Consider the following 16822-nt stretch of genomic DNA (forward strand, 5'->3'; position numbering starts at 1 on the left):
CCTCTCTTAGTTAGGGTTTCTTTTTTGCAATTACACTTTAATGTACTTATTGTGTGCCTTGGATGTATGTGTGTGGACATAAATGCTACAGCACATATAGAATAGAGGTCAAAGGAAGACTTGTTGGTTTTAGTTCTTTCCTTCCCAAGTGCAGGTCCCGGGGATTGAACTCATGTCCTCAGGCATGGCAGTAAGTACCTTTGCAGGCTGAGCCATCTCAATGGCCCTTAGTTACTGTTTCTACTACTGTGATAAAGACCATGGCCAAAAAGCAACCTGGGGAAGAAAGAGTTTATTTCAGCTTATACTTACACTTCATAGTTCATCACTCAAGGAAGTCAGGGCAGGGACTAAAGGTAGGAACCTGGAGGCAGGAGCTGAAGCAGAAGCCCAGGAGGAACACTGCTCCCTGAGTTGCTTTTCATGGCTTACAAGACCTGCATCTGTATAACACCCAGCCAGAACCATTAGCCTGGGCATGGCACCATCCACAGAGAACTGGGTACTTCTGCATCAATCATCAATCAAGAAAATGTACCACAGGTTTGGTCGCAGGCCAATCTGGTGAGGACACTTTTCTAAGATGACTCTACATTAAGATGACTCTACATTGTGTCAATTGATGGACCAGACAGCATACCCTCCATCTGTGTTCTCCCTTAATCCAAGCTTGCTAGCCTTCTAGGTTTTCCCTTCCATCCTGAGACAGTCACTGTTTGGCCTATCATAGGCAACTCCATTACCCCATTTCCCTTCTCTTCCCCTCCCTTCGTGATTCCCCTTCTAGCCCCGTGAACCTCCACTCTCACTTTTTAACTTAGGTTCTGCATATAAGAGAAAATATGTAGTGCTTGCGTTTCTAAGTGTGGCTTACTTCCTTAAACATATGATATCCAGTTCCATACATTTTAATGGCATTTTCATTTTTTAAAATAAAATTGCCTGTATGGGTGTATCACATTTTCTTTAGCCATTCTTGTATTGATGGGCATCATTCCCTGGCTACAGAGAGTAAATATAAATGTGTATGAGTGAGCATTATCTATATGAGTCCTCAGGGTATATACTCAAGAGTAGCATAGCTGGTTTGTGTGGCATTTCCATTTTGGTTTTGAGAAATTGCCACATTGATTTCCTTAGTGTTTGCATAAGCTCACCTTGCTTGAGGACATCCTCATTAAAATTTGTTGTCATTTGTTTTCTGGATTCTTACTAGGGTGAGATGGAAACTCTTAGTGTTTTGCATGCATTTACTTGACATGCTTATTTGGCCATTTGTGTTTTTTCTTTTAAGAAGTGTCACTTGAGTCCATTAGCATATTTGTTAACTGGATTATTTATTGTTGTGATTGTTGTATGCATGTAATTTTTGCAGTTTATACATCCTAGATATTAATTTCCTGTTGGATGTGTAGTTAGGAAATATTTTTTCTCATTTTGTAAGTTACTTCTTCATCCTGTTATTAAGAAGGTTCTTAATTTCATTGTAATCAACTGATCAGTAAGATGCTTTCCCCCACAGACACAAATAAAGCTTGTATCACCAGCGCCCACAGAAATGCCAGGTAGATGTAGTGGCCCATCTATAATTGGAGCTCTTGAGAGGCAGAGACTGGAGCAAGGGCGCTGGCTAGACTAGCCAAATACCTGGGCTTGTTTAAGTGAGAGATCCTGACTTAGTACATGTGATTGAAGAAGACAAGTAGTTTCAGCTTCTGGCATCCACAGATATGTATTCATACACACACACACACACACACACACACACACACACACACACACACACACACACGCACATAAGCCTGCATGCATGTCCATGTACATCAGATAGTGTTTTGTAGGGATAATGTACACATCATCCCGGGGAAATACGAACAAACGTCTTCTCACCCTAGATAGTGAACTGACAACAGAACAATGTAAGGATATCATCAAACTTCAGTTTTGTAATCCAGTGAATTTTATCAAGCTTACTTACAGGAATATGAGTGAGAGGTAACTTACAAAAGCAGAAATAGCTCAAAGGCTGCTGCACCACCAAAGCCCACCTCAGTGTGGGTGACAGTTCACAAAAGCTAGAGATCTGAGTCACACTTCACAGCCTGTAGACAGCTCAAAAGGTTAGCGAGTGGCCTTTCTAGGCAGTTCAGTTAGCCCGAGCCTCTTAGAGGCAGCTTGGCTAGTCTTCCCTTCTTTTAGGAAGTCCAGCTTGTCAGAGAGTATGTCTGGGTAGTCGTTACTGCTTATGTAATATTAAGGAAGGAGCCTAATGAAGCTGATCAGTTTCATGAACTTCCTGAAGACTCTGAGTTGCTTCCTTCCCGAGCGTAAGGAGCTTCCCTACGGGATGCAATGCTTCACTCACCTCCCCTTTAAATGATCCTCTTTCTTAACAAGCTTCCTTCCAAGATGGAGGTTTATCTTAGAGGAACTTGCCACACACACACACACACACACACACACACACACACACACACACACACACACACACACACACACACACACACGCAGACACACACGCATAGACATGTGAAAAAGAAAAACGAAGAAATGTAACAAAACCTTGTAAAATTAAAACTATTAAAAGTTCATGTTGGAGTTGATTTGAAAATCCTTATGTATTTTATAGCAAAACAAAATCCATTTTTAAAAAAATGCTGTGGTTATGACCACCTATGTTGGACACTGCCACCAGATCTTTGGGATATGACATGAGTGCTTGAATTTGGAGGAGCTTTGGAGAAAAGTTTAAGAGCTCTGTGGCATAGTCTGTTTCTTTATTCCCATACTTAAGAAGGAGAGATGAAGACACTGACTAGGTTTGATAAGAGTGACCCAACTTATTGGCAAAAGTTTTCAGCTTCTGGGTGCCTCCGACAGATTTCCTGCTAGCGTAAACAGTAAATGAGCAACTGAACTGTGGGGCCAATGCATGTCTGCCTCCTTCTGAACTGGAAGGGAGATGCATTTTTTTGGCTAGAGAATAAAACGCATTCAGTGTTACAGATTAGGAGGGGAATTCTCAGTTTTATACAGAAGCAGCTCTCAGGTTTTTAAGTTTGCATTTGGAGCATGCTGAAATAAGGGAGATTTATGCCAGTGTGCATGCAGTAGTGTGTGCTAAATGCAAGCTTAACTAATGAGGTTTGTTTGTTTGTTTGTTTCTTTTTTGGTTTTTTGAGACAAGGTTTCTCTGTGTAGCCTTGGCTGTCCTGGACTCGCTTCGTAGACCAGGCTGGCCTCGAACTCACAGTAATCGCCTGCCTCTGCCTCCTGAGTGCTGGGATTAAAGGCGTGCACCACCACATCCTGCTAACTAATGAGTTTTAAAAAATATTTAGGTTGTTTCTTGCACTCTTGTAGGGAGAAAACCTATTTTGTGCATGTCTCTATTCTCAACTGGAAAATGTTTGAGAAAGTTAGGAGAGAAAAGAAGCAAGGCCAGTACTCTAGACACCTTTAATCACCTTGAGATGAATGCCAGCACAGTGCCTGTCCTGTGTGCAATGCAGAAAGCACCGCTCATCATCTTCAGGCCACATACAACAAAGAACTCGTGAACACAAAACAAACACTGGGGGCAGGTTTTTTTTCCCTTGTGAGTTACATGGTATTTCTAACACAGCCGCCTGAAATTTTCATGGATGTTCTTTACAAATTATTCTTTAAAAACTGTTCCCTTTCCTTGGTCCTGAGAGACATGAGGAGCACAGAGCTTTCTTTTGAGTGATAAAAATGTGTTGAGACTAGATGGAATCACAAGTAGCTGCTCAACCAAAGTGAATGCACTAAATGACACTGAATTATGTACTTTAAAATGACCAGGGCTGACGAGAGGGGAGGGGGTCTTGCTTTGCAAATCTGACAAGCAGAGTTAGATCCTGGGAACTCAGTGTGGAAGAGAGAATTGGCCCCTTCAAATTGTTCCTGGCATGTGTACAGATGGTCACACACATACACACACTCACAAAGATCAATAAATAAAATGCAAAAAAAAAAAAAAATACAGACAAGCTGGAGGCACGGCAGTTAGGTTTCTGATTCAAGGCCAGCCTGACCTACAGAATTCTGGGCCAGCCACATTTACACAGTGAGAACTTGTCTCAAAAAAAAAAAAAGACTAAGTTTATGCTAAGTAAATTTTATGTCAATAAACCATTTGAAAAGATGTAAAATATTTTGCAGGTCACTATTTATAATGGTGAAAACTAGAAATTATCATGGTAAATGGTATTCAAAGTCAAATATATTCATACAATTCAATGATTCGGCCTCAAAAAAGGGATGGAGTATTGACTCAGGCCTAGAAAACATTACACTCAGGGAAGGAAGCCAGGCAAAGAAGGCCACTACATTATTCAGTTAATATGAAATTCCCAGGATAGGATAATCCATAGACAGAAAATGGGTAGTGATTGCCTTGGGTTAGGGGGTGGGCACACTGGGCAGTCACTGCTACTGATTAGGATTTTCATTAGCTATTTGATTTTCTTTTATCTTAGAGACAGGATCTCACTCTGTAGCCCAGGATGGCACTACAACTCTTGTTCCTTGCTCCTTCTTCTTCTTCAGCCTCCTGTGTGCACTTCCACACCCAGCTCTTACACATGACTTATCTCCTTTGTCCCCTTTGGTGAGAAGGTCTCTGATTATGCGATTCACAATGTTATAGATTAGGATTTAGTATTCTGATTCTCTATCTCATAGATTAGGAATTAAAATGCAGAGAAGGAATAACACTTGTTAAAACTTACATAGAAAACTAGGGAAGGCAGGAATTAGGGAAGCAGATGTGTGTGACACTAGCATGATGGCTGGGTGCTAATACAAAATCTTGTCTAGTAAATTAGAACCTAGTGAATTTCCTCTGGATTACTTAAGAATGTGAGAGATAAGCAGAGTTTACCAGTGGAAGGCTGATCAAACTTGACTTTCATACTATACTTATCCAGACGACTTTAAATACCTCTTAATGCTTGCTTCTTTCTCATATGCAGAAAGTCTTATTCCCCTTAAAATCAACTCAAGATGCATTCTAAGGAATGACTTTCTTGCCTTCTTTCACTTTTATGGTTTTTGAAAAGCTCAAAAAGAACCACTGTTTTCAGCTTGGGCATTATTGTCTAGAAAAGGAAGGCTGAAATTTGCTATGTCGCTTTCATAAGTACATGATATTTCACATCAGAAACCAGGAAGCATTTCACACAGAAGAATTAAAACTTGACGATGTGGTGGTGAAGCTGGTGTCCATAGCGGTTCAGATACAGAGACAAGGAGGAGCAAGAGGCCAAGGCCATGCTTGGCTACAGAGCAGTGGAGGTCAGCCTGGGCTCCAAGAAAACCTGTCACAAAATAATAAACAAATGAAACGAAAATCCCCAAACCAAGCCAAAACAAAAACCTTGAGATAATAGGAGCTAGACATGCTGTAGAAGAAGGCTGAGAAAATTGTACCAGCTATGTGGGTAAGCTCTCCTGCTAGACACATTAAACCTGCATGTGGGGAAGTAAGTGTCCTACTTGTGGTCTTATGTTTTGATATTAATGTTGCATAGAGTGAAAGGAACAACCATTTCAAGATCTTATAATTTGCTATGTAGTAATAGCAATTATTATAAGATGATGCTTTTCCATATAATAATCAGTAACAGCAGCTAATTAATACATACTTAGTCTTTTAAAATGTTTTGTATTATTTATTATTTATTCACTTTACAGCTTGATTGCAGTGCCTCTCCTTCTTTTCCTCCCAGCCCCACTCTCACACCCCCGCGTGCTAAATGTTTTGTATGTGATGTCTCTTAAATATTACAGTGATACTTTGATAACATCAAAACCCTAGTAAGGAAACAAGAAAACTGAGCACACAGCCAGTGAGCATTAGACACTATATTTGATTTCAGGAATGGGATGCATTTACTATACTTCTGAGACTTAACACAAAAATTAAAAGTGAACTGAGGCCAATGTATGGCTGATGGATGAGCAAGATAAATGTGCTGTAAACAAGCAGCTGTAAAAGACGGTAAGGAAAGGGGGCAGAGGGAGTAATGTACACAAGTTCAACAGAACAGGCAACAGATGTCCGGCTGGCTGCTGTACTATAGTGCGGTTGCTTAGGTAACAAAGCAGCTGTATCACCACCCCCAACACCCACATCCACACCTGTGCACACACCGCGTTACACTTCTACTCATTAGATTATTTCCCAACTGTTCTTTCTTAACATCTAGGGAGCTTTAACCTCCTTAAGAGGAGAAGGCACTGGATTAATGTTTAGGTCGGAGCTTTGAAGGGGAGCTTATTTTCCTGACAGCATGGCAGCGAAGCAGTAGCAGCCACAAGGAACTTCAGGTTCTGTGATTCTGTGATATTCAGAAACACAAAGTCAGAGCCCTTTGTCTGAAAGGTAATTATAGAAACAACTTTCTGATCTGGTAAGTTGTTGGTGAGTGAATTAAATCATTACTTATGTGCACTGGAGGATCTGCAGAGGCTAACTGCCCGATCTCTCTGTCTCTGTCTCTCTGTCTGTCTCTGACTCTCTCTCTCTCTCTCTCTCTCTCTCTCTCTCTCTCTCTCTCTCTCTCTCTCTCTCTCTCTCTCTCTCTCTCAACATGAAGAACGTGAAGGTCAGAGAACAACTTGAAGTCATCTGTTCTTTCCTCCATGGGAAGCCACTTCAGCTTGGTGGCAATCACTGGTAACTGCTGCATTATTTTGACACTATTTATTTATTTCTATTTTATTATCATTTTTCTGAGACAGGGTTTCACATGTAACAGTTCTGGCTATCATGGAACTCACTCTGTAGAGCAGGGTGGCCTCAAACTTACGGAGATCTGCCTGCCTCTGCCTCCCAAGTGTTGGGATCAAACGCATGCACCACCACCTCCTGGTTTATTTGTTTTAAGGCAGGGTCTTATGTAACCTAGTCTGGTCTCACACTAGACATTTGAGGTTGGCCCTGACCTCCTGCGTCTGCCTTTCACAAGCAGTGCCACAGTGCCCAGTTTATGTGGGAAATGCCAGGCTCAGGCATGCACTCCACTAACTAAGCTACACCTCTAAACTTCCAGCCAGCACTTTAAGAACAATTTTTATTTTTAAGGCTGTGCCTATGGCTCGGAGGTAGAGCACTTTCCTAGTCTAAACGAGGCTCTGCTTTCTATTTCCAGCAAAACACACACACACACACACACACACACACACACACACACACACACACACACACACACACACACGTAAAATAAAGAATCACATCATGGTTATCAGGAAGAATTCTTGCTGGAACAGCCACTTGCAACCACCACTACTGTTGATTCTCACACTCTCACTGACTCTCCGAAGGATTCTCCTTAGCATGAAGAATGAGTTCAGCTGTATAGATTAGGAAATGCAACCTTCAGTGAGTGGAGATAAGCCTACGCCAGGAATGCGATTCTTGTCCTTGAGTTCTTTCTGCTATTAGGAAGAGATGATACATTAACTTGATTCTGTGGACTTGGCTGTCTTCCAGATTGGGCTGGCGAGTGCCCTTAACAAGTACCAGGAAGAGCTCATTAAACTCAGGACTGCACCCTGACTGTAGTTCAGGAGAGCAATTGGGAAGCTTCATTGAAACAGGCAAAAATAATTATATCCGATCCCATTTCAAAAGAATGTTTTTGACACAGGCGTGCACTATGTAAATCAGGCTAACTTCGAACATGCAGAACTCCTCTGGCTTCTGCCTCGCAAGGTCTGGGATTTTAGGCATGTGCTTAAATGTATTTTCAAAAATTCCTAACTAAGCTTGGCATGATGGTGCACACCTTCGATCCAGGTACTTAGGAGGCAGACACAGGTGCATCTCCATGAGTCTGTGGCCAGTGCAGATTACATAAAGACTTCCTGGCCAGCCAGGAAGATCCTATCTCTAAGAAAAAAAAATAATATATAATTATTAATTTGTACAGAGGCCATTCTTTGTTTATATTTGTTAAACATTTAGACTTAATGAACTTGCCCTCTTCCATCCTTAGCTATTTATTTATCAGAATATCAGTTTTCTTTTCATCATAAGATCAGTGCATTTCCATGTTTATTGATTGGCTTTTTTATTGTGGTTTCTTTCTATGGGGAACTATACTATATTTGGAGTTTCTGAAGTAATAATCACCATCCCATATAACCTATAATGTGAACTTATGGGACTCAGAAAGAGGTGTACTTTATCAATGATGTAAATTATTTCTAATCACATAGGTAACCCACTGCCTGAACTTTAGAAGTTCTCAACAGTTGCTCTTTTCGGCATCTCCTGGGAAGCATTTCCACTGTTGAGTGCTGCTCTGTGGAGTCATAATCTAGAGCCCCTTACCATCCGCATCTCTAGGAACAGTGGGGAACGAGCAGCAGGACAATATCTCCCCAAAGCTCCTGTGAGTGCAGTGATGCAGGCGGGTGTGAGGACCACTGAACTGCTAGAGCCCTGAGGGGCTAAACAAGTCAACTTTGAAAGCCCTCACAGGCCCATCCCTGGCCTCTCATTCATAATCTCTCAAGGACCTTGGGGAGATGACTGGACAGTTTTCTCACATCCTCACACCTGTTCATTCCTGGGAACACTCACCCTGGCCCCGCCTGCACTAGTCTATGCTCACATCCCTTTGGTCTGTGTCCACTAGCTGTGTGCTTGTGACGCTCCCATCTTGTCGGGTTATCTTCTATGCTGATGTAGACTCCCCTCCTCCTTCAGCCCCCACTAATGCCAATTCCTGATTCTCCTCTTCCTCCCGCTTACCCCTTCACAAGGTCTTCGGGCGTTTCCTCTTTGAGTGCAATTCATTTCCTTTATGTTTTCTAAGTGTCACAACACTCGCGTCATGCACAAATCCTTCTTTTCTTCCTCTCTTCCTTTTATTTTTCCTTCTATCTTTCCTTTCCACTTCCAAAACCTACAGTATCATCTAACAGTTCCTAGCCTGGAGAGATGGCTTAACAATTAAGAGCACTAGCTGCTCTTCCAGAGGACCTAGGCTCAATTCCTAGCACACACATGGTGGCTCACAATCATCTGCATCTTCAGTTCCAAAGGGCCCGAGGCCCTCTCCTGGCTTCAGTTGGCACTAGGCACACAGGTGGTGCACAGATATATATGCAAGCAAAAGACATATATGCATAAAATTAAAAATGAATGCTATGATTAAAGGTGTGCACCACCGCTGCCCGGTGAGCCTGCATTATTCCTTGTTTTTAGTTGGTCCTTCTCCCTCGCCCTTCCTACAGCTCTTGAGTGCTCCTGGTTCAATCTCCTTAACATCTCCAGTCTTTATGTTTACTGTTAGTATTGTAACCCTAGAGCTCAGTGCGATACAATTGGTTTCTCATGGGCTTTCTTACCTCTGACTTACTATTCAACCTTTACCAAACTAACATTATGTTTACCTTTTAAGTTTGAAAGAATCGCATGGTCATGAGGAAGAAGAGAGGAGGACAACCTGTATCTACCCAAGCCTGACCCTTCTGTCACTGATTCATTTCCTCCTGCTCTGTGTTTCTCCACTGCCCCCAGGACAGGGAGGTGGGTTTCCTAATTGCTGGAGGAAGAAGAAAAGGACTTTCAGGGTGGGATGCTCCTATGCCTTTAGGTGCTTCGGGAAGTCACCACCAAACCAGAGCTCATATGCAAACCTCTGTTATCACAAAGCCAAGTCAGTGCTGGCTCCACCTCTCCCAGCTTGTAAACAGCTCACAGCTGCCACTGACACCTCCTCAGGAAGGGACACCTTCTCTGCCCTGGCTCCCAGCTCTGCAGAAGGAAGTAGTAATGCATTCCAGGGGACACACTTTCAGTCTGGCCAGATAGCTGTCACTGTTTGCATGGGATTGTGTTCTGTGTATAAAATCTTTACTGGGCCACACCCTGAGTGACACTGGACTGAGGTAAAGGCAACTAAGTGGACTTCCTGATTGTTGGATGGACCTGAGAGAAGGAGAGAGAAGAAGGAGGTGGGGAGGGGAGAAGGAAGAGAGGAAGGAGGAGGAGGAGGAGGAGGAGGAAGTGAAGGAAAGGAGGAGGGTAGTGTATGCCCTTGTGAGCACATGCATGATCTCCAGTCTCTTTTTTTGACTGTTGCTTGAGCCTTTCTGTTTACTGAGGGAGAGAACAGATGAGAAGAGCGTCCAGAAACCAAAACGTTTTCCTCACTTATGGAGGAAACTGCGAGGAGATTGTGTCTGTCTGTCTATTTGTCTGTCTGTCTGCCTCTCTCTGTCTCTGTCTCTCTCTGTGTTAGTTTTTGTTGTTGTTGTTGTTGTTGTTGTTGTTGTTGTTGTTGTTGTTGTTTTCTTAGTAGAAGGTCTCATTATGTAGCTCTGGCTGTTCTGCAACTTACTATATAGATCAAGCTCATCTGGACTCAAACTCACACAGATCCTCCTGAGTCCTGGGATTGAAAGTGTGTACCAACATCCCAATCAGCTGTGAGGAGATTTAGAAAGACCCAGAATCACCTGCTTAGTGGGCAAAGGCCAGTGGGATAAATGAAAGATAGGAACCAAGCCTTGAGAGCTCACTGTGGTGGGGAACCGTGTGAAGGAAGCACCCGGAAGAAAGCCTCAAAAGCCACTGCAGGTATCAGATGGAGCTGAGGTAACTGTTGGGGGGGTGGTGCTGAGGTAGCTGTTGGGGGACGACAGTTGTGTGGTCTTGTGTCTTCCCTCTTTCAGGAGCCCTTATTGTAGATGAAGGAAACTGAGGACCTTGGGAAACTGTTAGTGAGTAACCCAGAAGGAGGGTGATCAGAAAGAAAACATTTCAGATACATTACTTCTGAGCTTTTAGGGGTTCAAAGTAGTAGAAGGTGGGTCATGGAATTGTGAACATAAAACAAAACAAAAAAAAGAAAAGAAAAAAAGAATAAAAATCTGACAAGAACCAGTTCCTTTGAATGTATAAAAATGCCTCGTAGGGATGATACAAGTGATAGGATAACAATCGAGTTGTAATCTGAATAAATTAATAAAAATTTTAAAAAATGCCTCGTAGGAAATCAGATGTGCACACTGTTGTCACTCTTTCTTTGTGAACTGTGATGCTGTTGGTTCTATGAGCTTACCTCAGTGCTTTACAGATTATCTGACTTAAAAAGCCCTTTGCTGCTTTCCAAGGCCAACTGTCCTGAGGCATCAGATTGCAAATCAGGCCTTCTCTTCTCTGCCTTACATCACAGGTCTTCAGGTTTTTGAAAAGCTGATAACAAGCTTTCTATCAAAAAATTAATGTTCAAACAGGCTTTTTTTTGCAGGGTGTTATTCAGGGCCCAGATGTCTGGAAAGTGGAATGTGGAGAATGTCAGAACAATCCTAGTCTCAGTTCCAGACATGAGCAGGGTAGGAGCCCCCTCATCTGTCATCTCCTTACAGCACTGGACAGGGTCTGCATGAAGCTGCCTTTCTGGGTCATCTCTGCTGTTGTCTTTTTGTCTTGGGTCTCCCAGGTTTGTTTCAGGAGGAAGGTTGAGCCTGAGCTTGAGAGAAGTGTCTGGGGATTTCAAGTCCTCAACCAATGCCCTGTCCCTTTGGATAATGACCCCTTCTTGGCTAGCATGCACACTAAAGGATTGCTATTCCTGAGAACTAAGTCTTTACACTCAAAATGCAGAGGGTAGAAATAGAAGAGTATGCGTGCACGTGTGCGTGCATGTGTGTGTGTGCACATACATAAACACATATAAAGGCACACATACATACAATAGTTTAAAGAACATTTGGTTTATAAATAAGAGATCTAGGCCTGCATATGGAACCTTGCTCTGCCATTTATTCAAGAGGCTAATTAAAGACTTCATCGCTCCTAAGATGACGCCTCACTCTCCGCTTTTCTTTCCTCTTTGGCATGGGAGAGAATACCATGCCTGGCATGCTGTATTAGCTCGGTATGTATGATCTGAAATGATGAAGGATAGCTTGTTTTTTTTTTTTCAGGATGTTGGACATAAGTCATACCGAATTCTTCCAGATCTGAGCAGTTCTCACTTCTACTGCTACTGCTAATGCAATGTGTTCACTCCAGCAAGCAAGCTTTTCTTGTTGGAATATCTTGGGAGGAGAAAGGAGAGAAGAGTAGTCAGTGATTTGGGAAGGAAAGTAGCCCCTTGTTGCCTGGACTCCCTCCTCACTTAAAATAATCAAGTCTTCTGCCCCATAGGCCATAACCACTAATAACTTTTTTGACCCCATTGTATTTACTGGAGGTTGTTTCACTTGGATCTCTGAAAACCATCTTGCTGGCCAATACACAAGGGCTGTTATGCAGACGCTCGGCTTTGGAACGAAGCCGCAAACAGACAGACTCAATACCTCAGTGAAACAGGATCAGATGTCATTCCAGGGAAGTGTCCACCACGCACACAGAGGCTTTGTTCCAGCTGGGCAAGTTCGATTTCAAAGTCCTGTATGTGGCTGTGCTTTGGTGGGAAGACTTCCTTCTGGAAACTTGGGAGTAGATTGGGGATTGTGTCTTGGGGGTGACACTGTGATAACTGAATGGAAACGTCAGGAACAAGGGTTGTGTTATTGTTACGAATAGACCTACCTGATGCTTGTCAAAGGTGGTTTGTCATTGTGCTGTGAATCATTGTAGCAGTTTACGGTTACTATCGATAGTTACTTAAATTCTAATGATCACTAACTTCTTTAGCCTCGAGAATGTTCTCTTGCCACTAATTATGACCTCCGTTCACCTTTCATTCTCATCCTTTTGTGTCTCCTTTGTCACCGGGTGATGGATTCTCAATGCAAGTGGGGGAATTAAACCTTTTATTGGAAAATCAAGACACCGAAGTAGCCAAGAGGAGAGGAATCAAAGAATAACAACCCACAGGTGAAGCAATACTATTTATTGTTTCAAGTGGAGCCCTGCCTGGAGAGATTTAGCAGGTCCAGATGCATGCGAACTGTAGGCAAGCTGTATGCAAACATATTTTGCCACTGTCAAATGAGAACCAAAAGAAAGAACATTACAGCTGCAAGAGCGCCATGATTCCAATGCACGCATTTTGCTACTCATGTCCCTAGCTGTGGGGTAGTGTTTTACATTCCTAACTATTTTGCAGTTCATATAAAAGAAGGTATAGCCATGCTACATTTTTTAAAAACAAGGTAGCAAAATTATGTAAGTATTAATATAGTGTTGTTATAAGTATGGTTTAATATATTTATAATTTCAATTATATTATTAATCCCATAATATTTTTCAGGCACTCGAGTGACCTACCTTCTCCTGTAGACAGATGGCACATGGGATCTTAGGAGTTATTAGTGATTGTGGGCTATGGGATTTAGGACTCCAACACTTCAGAGTATTATGCCAGTATTTATTGGTATTATGAAATAATTTAATATTTTATCGTATTTATAAGAATAAATATTGGCTATAGTATTCCTCTAGATAAGCCGGATTTTAACCCTTGAGAAGAGACATCCCAGAGATTTGGGCATTGAGGCATGCCTTTCCTCAGCCTGATGCAGACCAATAGACAAAGCCATTTGCTAATGGATTAAGAATTTCAGGAGGAACGTGGCATAGCAAATAATCTAGCTGTTCCAAGCAAATGTGAACATTTTCTGATATATCGACTTGAAGGAATACAGGGCAAGGTTTCCTGCATATTTTTTGGCTATGTGGATAGGTCTAGTGAATATGCGTGGTGTGTATATTTTAAAAATCCTAGACTCATTGCTTATATGACACATAACCTTTTGGTAAACTGTAACCACTGGAAAAGGCTTGTTACAGTTATCTTTCTCTTTTTTTCTTTTCCATTAAAATATTTACTGTGTGCTTGAGTGCGCATGCGCGCCTGCGCACACACACACACACACACACACACACACTCAACTTGACATCATGCCTGCGGAGAAGTTGAGACAGCTTTTGGGAGTTCTCATTCTCACCATGTGAGTCCTCGGGATTGAACTCAGGTACTCAGGCTAGCCCAGCAAGTACCTTTAGCCTTAACTCGTCTCCTCAGCCCGTGTGAGGATATGGGAAGCAGCCTCACAGAGTGCGTTTGCCTTCTCGCCCTAGCTAGCATCCAGGTTATTGGCTGGCTGAGTGTCAATAATCCTAGTTTCCTTGAACTACCTGAGACGAGAAGCCAAGCTGAGAACACGGCTCAGGAAGCATACATGAAGTCCATATGGTGTCTTAAGGTGGGTTTCTGTGTATCCTGGCTTAGGGAAAGAGGATGAGTTTAGGTCACTGAGCAAAAGTGTGTCTGGCCATGGGCAGTTTAGCGTGGGGTCTGCGCGCACAGTTTTTCAGGTTCCTTCCTTCAGTATGTGCTAGTGGGTGTGTAGTTTGGTTTCTGGGCAGAGCTCACAGTCTGAGCTGGCTGCTGACTGACTTTATTTTTCCACTTGTACTGCGTAGAGAGATTGTGTTCCTAGCACCTACTCACTAGAGAGCCAAACTCGTTCAACTGGCTGCTCCCTGAACAAAAATAATTACTTACATCTGATAAGGGCCCGAAAGGAAGCAAGAGAAAATGAAAACAAGAAAGCCCAGGCCTTGAGACGGTTTCAAACCGGCTCCAAGCACCCAGCTGAGCCCAGGGTTAGTTTAAAGGCCTTCTTCATTGGTCTACCTGGTGGGTGCTGTTTCTCCTAATGTCACCAGGACCTTTCCTGCCCTGTGGTCTCAGAAGGGTGAGAGCTTTTTGAACAGCTTTTCTCTTTGCTGTCTAATTGTTTGCTGCCTTCATCGATGGCTTGCTGTATACAAACTCACCAACAAAAACATCCCCCCACTGTGCTTCTCTGCTTTTTTGACACAGAGTCTCTTTATGTAGTCCTAACTGTCCTATAACTCTCTATGTAGAACAAGATGGCCTCAAACTCACAGAGATCCTCCCGAAATCTGCCTCCTGAGTGCTAGGATTGCCCGGCCAATTTCTCTCTCTTTTGTGCAGTTTCTCACCATCTGCCCACTGGTGATTAGCTGGCCCCACCTGTGTCTCCACTCTGAGTTGTTTAATTGGCATCCACAATATCTGCTCATGGAACAGGGAAAAGTGAAAATGTGTCAGGCTGGAGCTGGGAGATAATCTTTGCTGAAGATTTTCTGAGCAGAGTCTGTGCTTCAATAAGCAGGGCTTTGATCATTAGCATCAATACTAAAACTCCGTGTGTAACCCTGGGACCCTTAGAGTGGACAAAGGACATTTTAGGAAAATCACTGTGTTTGGGTTCAGAGCCTCCACATCTCTGAGCAAGGGCCTGGGGTAAGTTGCTAGACATGTGGACGGGTGAGAACTATGGTTTCTGTTCAGAAATAAGCAGGTGTGGAGGTGTCACTTAAAAGATGTGTGGGTTATCAGGAGTTGCTGAAGGAGGCTGGATGGCAAGTGTGCTCGGTCACAGCAGCTGTGCCTGCGAGCAGTAGCACTAGGCTCATGTAGTTGGGCCCTTCTGACTAGTCAGCTATGGAGAGAGAAAGGGGCTCCCTGAGCCCTAGCACTTACTGCAGATCTATGGTCAATTAACAGATTTTTAGCAGAGTGGGAGGCAAAGCATCCGGTTGTCCACCCTCTGGTGATTCAGGGTCACACAGGTGGCCTAGTGAAACCTGGTGAGGCACTAAAAATAAAAACAAACAAGCAGAAAACCCAATAATTTAATAAGAAAGAGTTTTATAAGGAAGCTGGCAGGGGCAGGAGGGAAATAAGAGGGTGAGTTTGTGTGTGTGTGTGTGTGTGTGTGTGTGTGTGTGTGTGTGTGTAGAGAATGAGAGTATGTTATATATGTTTATGAAGTTTTCTTTTTAAAAAATATTTATTTTGTTTTTTTTGAAACAGGTTTTTCCTGTGTAGCCTTGTCTTTCCTGGACTCATTTTGTAGACCAGGCTGGCCTCGAACTCACAGAGATCTGCCTGCCTCTGGCTCCCAGAGTGCTGGGATTACAGGCATGTGCCACGCCTCTTGGCTTTGTATCAAAATTTCAAAGAACAAACTGTATTAATAATAATAAGAATCTCTCACAGCAGACAAGAAACTAGTAACTGTAATCTATTTGGAAACTTGGTAGCTGGAGTGGGGAACATTCTTATGCTATAACATTTTACATTATAATTTTCTCTTTGTGTGTGAGTGCCTGCGCGCTACCACATTAGTGTGGAGGACATCCTCTGGGGTCAGGCCTTTTGTTTCAGGCTCTGCTTGTTATTTTTTTCTGCAGTGTGCACTACGTTCGGAGGCCTGCAAGCTTTAGAGGCTCTCCTTTCTCTCCTGCCTCTTATCTAGAAGTGCTGGGATTTCAGAAACAAACCGAAATATTCAGATACAAACCCAGTTCCAGGGATTCAAACTCAGGTCCCCAGGCACTCACAGTTAAGCACTTTAACATAATGGGTCACCTTCACAGCCCTATGTGTGAAACACATTTACATACAGATGCATTTCCTTTCTATTTTAGAGGAATGAGAAAAATAAAAAGTGGCTCTTTCTGTAGTGACACTTTCTATGGTCTATGGCATCTGGTGGGTGTAGAGGAGGTCCACACAAGCTTTGAAAGTTGAGGGATTAAATAGCTTTCATTGATAAATGATGCCTACTTATTTCTTCTGAGGGTGCAGGTGTCTGTCTCAGAATAGGTAAGCAAAAGCATGAATCATCTCTCTTGATATTTGCTAAATATTTATTCATTGTCTGAATAAGGGTAGAATGGAATATTATGCATACGAATGTGATATGTAGCTGAAAGGAATTTAACATGCTTCAGGACTCTAGCAGGGGGAGATATTTTACCAATGATTAGGATCATGCTTTGGGTCCCTAT

The 16822-nt window shown here is 42.7% G+C and overlaps 1 protein-coding gene across 10 annotated transcripts in view; it reads left to right on the forward strand.

The window, feature by feature from the left end:
* The window catches only part of STYK1 (serine/threonine/tyrosine kinase 1), a 43352-nt gene that overhangs the window by 9938 nt on the left and 16592 nt on the right, over positions 1–16822 (forward strand). The window contains exons 1-2 of one of the 10 annotated variants that reach the window (XM_084766598.1): positions 6272–6409; positions 12788–12868. The exons of 3 other annotated variants lie outside the window; for them this stretch is intronic. The gene's annotated coding sequence lies outside the window, so the exon portion shown is untranslated. Of the gene's footprint in view, positions 1–6271; positions 6410–6623; positions 6704–10392; positions 10637–12787; positions 12869–14178; positions 14200–16822 lie in introns of those variants that run through there. 6 more of the 10 variants (XM_084766599.1, XM_084766597.1, XM_084766596.1 and 3 more) reach the window with 6 other exon arrangements.

The sequence above is a fragment of the Acomys minous genome (assembly GCF_964271855.1).
Source record: "Acomys minous genome assembly, chromosome: 17".
NCBI classification, from domain to species: Eukaryota; Metazoa; Chordata; class Mammalia; order Rodentia; family Muridae; genus Acomys; species Acomys minous.